The 6,175-nt window shown below is 48.4% G+C and overlaps 1 long non-coding RNA gene across 1 annotated transcript; it reads left to right on the top strand.

Moving 5' to 3' along the window:
- The first annotated feature begins 215 nt into the window (after positions 1–215).
- On the top strand, positions 216–5,282 carry LOC121856525. The gene is made up of 2 exons (XR_006086999.1): positions 216–338; positions 5,061–5,282. It is a non-coding gene; the product is annotated as an uncharacterized LOC121856525 (long non-coding RNA).
- The last annotated feature ends 893 nt before the right edge of the window (positions 5,283–6,175 follow it).

The raw sequence follows: 6,175 nt of genomic DNA, 5'->3' as shown, positions 1-6,175 counted from the left end.
TATGGGTTTTCGAGGTCATTTCTTGGTGCTTGTGTATTATTCTGGATGTACTTAAATAGTTAGGCACATTAAAATTTTAGTTCAGAGAAAACGTATTTTTGGCCAAAAATCCTTAAGGCTTTAGACTTACAATTTTGTCATTTCGGCCAAAAATGGTTTTCAAAATTTCAGTCATGAGGCTGTTGAAGAATCACTTACCTGTATTTAATGATGCTGTGTCCTTACAGAACCACATAACATCACATCATCTTACTGTTTACTGGAGGAGCCACCAAGAACAGCTCAGACGGCTAACAATGCTGTTGACTGAAGTCCTCTATAAACTTCACAGAGTGACGGTAATAATTTTATGGTTTTGAGAAAGTATTTTGTGTGTGTGGTTACCTATCTGTGTTACCTGTGAACAAGTGTGTATGGTAGCTGTACATCTAGTTCTGTATGGAAGTGTATAGTAGTTGTGTATGAACAGTTCTGTATACAAGTGTATGGTAGTTGTGTATGAACAGTTCTGTATGCAAGTGTATGGTAGTTGTGTATGAACAGTTCTGTATACAAGTGTATGGTAGTTGTGTATGAACAGTTCTGTATACAAGTGTATGGTAGTTGTTATGAGCAGTTCTGTATACAAGTGTATGGTAGTTGTGTATGAACAGTTCTGTATACTAGTGTATGGTAGTTGTTATGAACAGTTCTGTATACAAGTGTATGGTAGTTGTGTATGAACAGTTCTGTATACAAGTGTATGGTTGTTGTTAATAGAACAGTTCTGTATACAAGTGTATGGTAGTTGTGTGTAGACAGTTCTGTATACAAGTGTATAGTAGTTATTGTATGAACAGTTCTGTATACAAGTGTATGGTTGTTGTGTATGAACAGTTCTGCAGTATGTGTGAACAGTTCTGTATACAAGTGTATGGTAGTTGTGTATGAACAGTTCTGTACACAAGTGTATAGTAGTTGTGTATGAACAGTTCTGTATACAAGTGTATGTGAAGTAGTTTTGTATGAACAGTTCTGTACACAGAAGTGTATGGTAGTTGTGTATAACAGTTCTGTACACAAGTGTATATGGGTTGTGTATGAACAGTTCTGTACACAGTGTATAAGAGTTGTGTATGAACAGTTCTGTACACAAGTGTATGGTAGTTGTGTATGAACAGTTCTGTACAAGTGTATGTTGGTTGTGTGAACAGTTCTGTACACAAGTGTATGGTAGTTGTGTATGAACAGTTCTGTATACAAGTGTATGGTAGTTGTGTATGAACAGTTCTGTATACAAGTGTATGGTAGTTGTTGTATGAACAGTTCTGTATACAAGTGTATGGATTGTGTAGAGCAGTTCTGTATACAAGTGTATGGTAGTTGTGTATAGACAGTTCTGTATACAAGTGTGTAGTAGTTATTGTAGAGCAGTTCTGTATACAAGTGTATGGTAGTTTGTGTATGAACAGTTCTGTATACAAGTGTATGGTAGTTGTGTATGAACAGTTCTGTATACAGAGTGTATGGTAGTTGTTATGAACAGTTCTACACAAGTGTATGGTAGTTGTGTATGAACAGTTGTATACAAGTGTATGAGTTGTGTATGGACAGTTCTGTAATACAAGTGTATGGAGTTTTGTATGAACAGTTCTGTATACAAGTGTGGTAGTTGGTATGAGACAGTTCTGTATACAAGTGTATGGTAGTTGTGTATAGACAGTTCTGTATACAAGTGTGGTAGTTGTGTATGGTCGTTCTGTATACAAGTGTATGGTAGTTGTGTATGAACAGTTCTGTTTACAAGTGTATGGTAGTTGTGTATGAGCAGTTCTGTATACAGGTGTATGGTAGTTGTGTATGAACAGTTCTGTATCAAGTGTATGGTTGTTGTGTATGAACAGTTCTGTACACAAGTGTATGTGGTTGTGTATGAACAGTTCTGTATACAAGTGTTTAGTAGTTGTGTATAGAAACAGTTCTGTATACATGTATGGTTGGTGTGTGTTCAGTGACATTGTTAAAGTACCCTCTTCCAATCTGTGTTCCTCCTCCACCTTCCCTGTGCCCTCCCCACCTTCCCTGTGCCCCTCCCCTTCCCCTGTGCCCCTCCCTTCCCTGCCCTCCCCCACCTTCCCTGTGCCCCTCCCCACCTTCCCCTGGCCCCTCCCCACCTTCCCCTTCCCCCACCTTCCCCTGGCCCCCTCCCCTTCCTGTGCCCTCCCCACCTTCCCCCTGTGCCCCTCCCCACCTTCCCCTGCCCCTCCCCACGCCCCTCCCTGCCTCCCCACCTTCCCTGTGCCCCTCCCCCATCCCCCTGTGCCCCTCCCTTCCCCTGTGCCCTCCCCACCTTTCCTGTGCCTCCCCACCTTCCCCTGTGCCCTCCCCCACCTTCCCCTGTTGCCCCTCCCCACCTTCCCCTGTGCCCCTCCCCACCCCCTGTATCCACTATCCTCCCTGTGCTCCTCCTCCTCCTCCTCCCCCATCTCCTCCTCCTCCCCTGTGCCTCCTCCTCCTCCTCTCCCCCTGCCTCCTCCTCCTCTCCTCCTCCCCTGTGCTCTCTCTCCTGCTCCTCCTGCTCCTCTCTCCTCCCTGTGCTCCTCCTCCCCTGTGCTCCTCCTCCTCCTCTCCCCCTCCTCTCCTCCTCCTCCTCTGCCTCCTCCTCTCCTCCCTGTGCTCCTCCTGTCCACCTACCCTGCCTCCTCCCTCCTCCCCCCCTGTGCTCCTCTCCTCCTCCCCTGTCTCCTCCTCCTCCTCCTCCCCCTGTGCTCCTCCTCCTCCTCCTCCCCTGTGCTCCTCTCCTCCTCCCCTGTGCTCCTCCTCCCCTGTGCTCCCTCCTCCCCTGTGCTCCTCCCCCTGTGTCCTCCTCCCCTGTGCTCCTCCCCTCTCCTCCTCCCCCCCCTGTGCTCCCTCCTCCCCTGTGCTCCTCCTCCTCCTCCCCTCCCCTGTGCTCCTCCTCCCCTGTGCTCCCTCCTCCCCATTGCTCCCTCCTCCTCCTCCCCTGTGTCCCTCCCCTCCCCTGTGCTCCTCCTCCTCCCCCTGTGCTCCTCCTCCTCCCCTGTGCTCCTCCTCCTCCTCCCTCCCTCCCCTGTGCTCCTCCTCCTCCCCCCTCCTCCCCTGTGCTCCTCCTCCTCCTCCTCCTCCCCCCTGCTCCCTCCTCCTCCTCCTCCTCCCCTGTGCTCCTCTCCTCCTCCTCCCTCCCCTGTGCTCCTCCTCCTCCTCCTCCCTGTGCTCCTCCTCCTCCTCCTCCCCCAGCTCCCTCCTCCTCCTCCTCCCCTGCCTCCTCCTCCTGCTCCTCCCCTGTGCTCCTCCTCCTCCCTGCTCCTCCTCCCTCCTCCCCTCCCCCTGTGCTCCTCCCTCCTCCTCCCCTGTGCTCCTCCTCCTCCTCCCCTGTGCTCCTCTCTCCCTCCCCCTCCCCTGCTCCTCCTCCTCCCCTCCCCCCCTGTGCTCCTCCCTCCCTCCCCCCCCCTGTTTCTCTCCCTCCCCCCTGTGCTCCTCCCCTCCCCCCCTGTGCCCTCCTCCCCTCCCACCTGTGCCCCTCCTCCTCCCTATCTCTGTGCTCCTCCTCCTCCACCTCTCCTTATGCCCCATCCTCCTCCCTACCTCCTGTGCTCCTCTCCCCCCTACTCCTCCTCCACCTGTGCCCCTCCTCCTCCTACCTCTGTGCTCCTCCCCCTGCTCCTCCTCCCCACCCTGTCCCTCCTCCCCCCCACCTCTGTGCTCCTCCCCTCTAATCCTCCTCCCCTGTGCCCCTCCTCCTCCCCCTCTGTGCTCCTCCTCCCCTACTCCTCCCTCCACCTGCCCCTCCTCCCCTGCCTCCTCCTCCACCCTGTGTCCCTCCTCCTCCTACCTCTGTGCTCCTCCCCTGTACTCCTCCTCCACCTGTGTCCCTCCTCCTCCTGTCCTCTCCCCTCTCCTCCTCCTGTGCCCTCTTACCTCTGTGCTCCTCCTCCCACCTGTACTCCTCCTCCACCCTCCAGCCCCTCCCCCCCTACCTGTGCTCCTCCTCCCACCTGCCTCTCCCTACCTCTGTGCTCCTCCCCGTGTCTCCCTACTCAACCCCCTGCCCCTCATACCTCTGTGCCCCTCTCTCTGTGCTCCTCCTCCACCTTTGTGCCCTCTCTCTGTACTCCTCCTCCACCCTATGCCCCTCCTCCCTACCTCTCTTCTTCCTCCTTGTGCTCCTCCCTGCTCCTCCACCCCCTGTGCTCCTCCACCCTGTGCTCCTCCACTAATTACTTGCTATAGGTTTCCCAGGTGAGATTTTGGTGTTTTTTGTGTTCTTCTTGAAGTAATTAATTGGTTAAGCTCCTCAAATTCCAATTCCGAGAAAAAAGTCTATTTTGGTCAAATACTAAGGTGTAAGACTTATGTTTTTGGCCAAAAATTGATTTTACTGAAAATCTCAGTATATGTACTCCTGAGCATGCTGATTGCAAATCTATGATCCTCGTTTCGATTGGGGGGTAATTAGTGGCCTTAATGTGGCTTGGAGTATTTCAAGAAACTATCACAAGCAATATATTTACGATTTTTTTTTCACTATTATTTCTTAGAGAGCAGCAGGGGAGCATCTGCCTCTACTCACAGTACACTACAAATCATGGGAAACAGCAGTTTTAATGCTAAAGGAGTAAAGGTGTCAATATATATAGTGAGTGATGAAATTGGCAGTGGAATATTGGATAGATGGTCAGATGGAATAGACAAATTGAGAGAATGGGATGTGTAAGACTGATAAGTGTGTGGTAGGAGGGAGGAGATGGAAGGGTGGGGTGGAGGCTGCACTAGAAGTGTGAAGGAAGGAACACCCAGCAAGCAGTGATGTGTGTGTGTATGAAGGAGTGGATAATATGGCTGTGATTTGGGGGAAAAGACATCTATCTGGTGAGCAATGTTGACTTGTGAGGTAACACTTGCTGTGGGTGATGAAGTATTATACCAGAGCACGTCTAGTCCACCAGGTAGTGTGACTATTGAATGAGAGTGTATGAAGAAAGTGATTTTAATTCTTGCCACTGCAATATACCAAAAAAAACATAACTATTTTTGGCTAATAAAATACTGTATTCATTTTACAGGTAGAAATAGAAAACATCACTACAGAGAGGATGAGAACCATAACTTGGTTTCCAGATGACACAGCACAATCAAGATAGACAAGAAAAATGATCAAGACTACAGAAAAAGATGAATCTGCCCTAAATAAGTGTATCTACCCAACACGACTGGATTTGTTTTCCCCAAAGACATTAGCCCACTTACTGACCCACATTGGGGCCTGATGGGGTGAAAATAAGAAGCGATAATTATGTTGCGTTGTCAAAGTAAGAGAAACAATTAAATCCCTGCAATTTTATGTAAATGAGCCAGAAAGTCGGGTTCGGCAACCCGGGACTTGGGCACAATATTTGTGATGCCATATGGCAAGAATGTATACCATTAGACAACACATTGTGCTTTCAATATCTTTCCAAGAAGTAGTACTGTACTTCGCTGTTTGGTTGCTGCATTAAATATGTCTACCTACATAAATATTAAATTTTTTTAAGTGTATTGAAAGTTTATCTACTGACTACAGTAGACATAGTGTAAGAGTGAGGGAAGAACAAGCTATATTGTGTTTGGCTAAGGAAGGACTTCCAGTGATGTACAGGAAGAAAGACTTGTTGACCTATTAGTGAGTGAGGGAATGACTTGCTGACCAATTAATGAGGCAGAGGTGTAGTGCTATAGGAATGCATGGGAATGGTATTTCTTTACTTTTTTCGGTAGGCGAAACGCATTCCCTCACTATTTCAAATAAATGTAAACTTACAAATCTCTAACGTCATGAAATTATAATTCCCACCCGTAGACGAAATACGAGAGAATTATTAACTGTTGCATTTCTTTTAGCTTTAACTGAGGTAATAATAGCGGCATTGCCTCATTATTTGTATACAAAAAACTCGCCAAAAAAGTCACTCCCAGCCTTCCTCCCAAGTCTTACTGGTCCTTCCCTCACTCTAATGTGTAGGAGTTAGGGAAGGCCTCACTCTAATGTGTAGGAGTGAGGGAAGGACTCACTCTAATGTGTAGGAGTGAGAGAAGGACTCTGTGATGTGTAGGAGTGAGAGAAGGACTCTGTGATGTGTAGGAGTGAGAGAAGGACTCTGTGATGTGTAAGAGTGAGAGAAGGACTCTGTGATATGTA

This window comes from Homarus americanus, unplaced genomic scaffold (assembly GCF_018991925.1).
Source record: "Homarus americanus isolate GMGI-L3 unplaced genomic scaffold, GMGI_Hamer_2.0 scaffold60041, whole genome shotgun sequence".
NCBI lineage: Eukaryota > Metazoa > Arthropoda > Malacostraca > Decapoda > Nephropidae > Homarus > Homarus americanus.
Note: the sequence above shows the minus strand (reverse complement) of the source record. Positions and strands in the feature narration are given on the sequence as shown.